This window comes from Aquarana catesbeiana, linkage group LG03 (genome assembly GCF_042186555.1).
Source record: "Aquarana catesbeiana isolate 2022-GZ linkage group LG03, ASM4218655v1, whole genome shotgun sequence".
Taxonomy (NCBI): Eukaryota; Metazoa; Chordata; class Amphibia; order Anura; family Ranidae; genus Aquarana; species Aquarana catesbeiana.
The window spans coordinates 706921628-706924456 of NC_133326.1; positions in this window are offsets into that span (position 1 = coordinate 706921628).

Below are 2829 nucleotides of genomic sequence, written 5' to 3' on the forward strand. Positions count from 1 at the left end.
TATCACCTATCCTCACCCTTTCGGTCACATACTCATCCTTCTATTCTCGTACACTTAAGGTTCAAATTATGCCATTTCATATCCCTCACCAGTCACTCCCCTTATCACTATTTTTTAGTATCACCCCCACATTTTTATTATTCATTATTAATTATTATTTATTCATTATTTTTTATCTCTACCTCTGTGCGTGATAATTTAGTTTACCTTATTACCCGATAATATTTACTTTACGCTTATTACCCCCGTCATTCTGTTAGCTCCCCCAGGTCGCCGTGGGAGAATACTCTTGGGCGGTGGGGCCGCGCGCCTGGGACCTGTTGGGACCTGGGTAAGCAGACTCGCTCCCCTTCCCCCTAGAACGTTGCATTACCCTTTTTGTGAACATTGATGCTAGATTATAATTATATTAATTATGTAATTTGGTAATTCTATTGTATATCCTCTATTTGCTAGGTTGAGACTGTTTTGCTCAAAATCATCTCCAGATTCCCTCCTGACGAAGCGGTTTATGTCCGCGAAACTAGTCGAGGATATGATATCTGAGATTTTGTGTTGTACTGTATACCAATGATTCTACTGGTGATATACCTGTACTTTTATTATGTTTTATTGTATTACCATTGTTGTGTCTTCTGCATCAATAAAAACAATTATAATTTTTATTACTGCTTTTTTATATTTCATACCCATATCTCTGTTCATCGTACCGGAATAGTCCAACATGCCCCCACTTCTTGGTCGCCTGACTGGGGATCTGGCTTCCAATCCTTTTAATTATCCAGGCTTCTTTCGATATTTTTATATGTCAAATCTTATCCACACCCAAAAACATAATTTCCCTTATGCCGCGTACACACGGTCGGACTTTTCGGCTACTAAAGTCCGACGGACGCCGACAGACCAAGTCCGGCGGACACTCCAATCGTGTGTGGGCTTCCCCGGAATTTCAGCGGACTTTTCCAGCCGCAAATCTGATGGACTTTAGAATTGGAACATGCTTCAAATCTTTACGTCGTAACTCTGCCGGACCCAGAAATCCGGTCATCTGTATGCTAGTTTGGTGGACAAAAAAACAACGCATGCTCAGAAGCAAAAACTAAACAGAAGCACTCGGTCTAGTAAAACTAGTGTTCATATTGTAGGTAGCACATTCCTCACGCTGCAAATTCTGTGATCATTGAATGCAGCGCATTTAATGTCTTCTTTAATAATGCTATAAGAACGAAGATGTTTTGCTGTTCCTATTCACACAGAGTTCTCCCAAACTGATTTCTGGATTCTTTTTCTCTTTGATCTCATGAATGATATAGTATTTTTTTTAAAAGCCATATCTCCATACTAAATCTAATTTTTACACTTTTTTTGGGGGGGGGGAGTCATCTTTTATCTTAGATTTTATCCAGATTTTTTTTTTTATGATTATTGTCAAAATTATTTTATCTTTATCTACATATTTTTTTGGGGGGTTTGTAAAGTTACCATAAAGAACCATTTTTTGTTTGATTTTTGTAGTTCTTAAATTGAACACAAATACATTTTTCTTTTATTTATTTTTTTTGTTTTAATTTTGTTTGGTTTAAGTTACCACAAAGAACCATTTTTTTTTTGTATTTGGATTTTTTCTTTGTATATAAAGTTAACACAAAGAACCTTTTTTGGTTATGTATATTTTTGTATTTTTTTTTTAAGTTACCACTAGAACATTATATTTTTTATTTGGTGTTTTTGCAACCTCAAGGAGATTGTTGTCCCTTGTTAATTTGACATTGTCTCTAAATCAATGATGTTAATTAAAACACATAAAGTCTTTTCATAAACTAAAATATCCATTTATTTATGGTCAAAAGAAAATAAAGAGGAAGTCAACGTTGGCAAAAGTCTGTAGACAAGAAAATTGGGATCTTGAGGAGTCCATATAAGAGGGAGCACAATCTGGTCCAGGAATCCCAGAGATCAACAGCAGCAGCAGATGATATAGATGTCCCCAGACTGTGGTACTACAACAGCCTGCGTCTTCTGTCAGACCAGACTGAACCCAAGTCATCACTTTCTTCTCTTCCCTGCAGCCTTCCCTCCACGCTGCCCTGCATCCTTCCCTGCAGCCTTCCTTGGAGGCTGTGGCTCTGGTGCTTGAGTTGTGGCAGGAGGAAAAGGAGAAGGAGGAGGAGGAGGGGGGCTGCCTCATGTATTTGTGTGTTGGCAGTTAGCTCACCGTTCAGCCCCTTGTGTATCATTTCAGCAAACAGTTTTTCACAAATGAGGCGTTGGCCCCACTGCATTTGAAGCAGCCTGCTGGCTAAATAGCACCCATACGCCTCTTCAGCTTCGAGGGGGCTCTTCAAAAAATTGGTGGCCTCTCGCATGAGGCACAGGGATGCCCCCTGTGTCACCGTCCCCTTCCTGGCCCTTTTTGTAGGAAGGCGGAGGGGAGCCACTTGAGATTGGGTCAGGCTCCTACTGGACCCAGCCACCTCCTGCCTGTCACTGGGTCCTGCCTCCTCCTGGATGACACTGGGTCCTGCCTCCTCCTGGATGACACTGGGTCCTGCCTCCTCCTGGATGACACTAGGTCCGGCCTCCTCCTGCCTGCCACTTTCCCCACGTTCCTCCTGGCTGACCTCATCCTATATATAAAAAAGGGACATAGTTTTAGTTGTTTTTTTGGGGTTCATCAGTGACACACAATTTGCTTCTCATGACTTGCAAATTCAATGTTAATATATCTATTAATAAAAGAGTCTAGAAATCAGACACCATCATTTTTTAAAGCAGGTGACAAACATATTTGGCCACTACTGTCAATTGATATGTATACATCATTTTTAG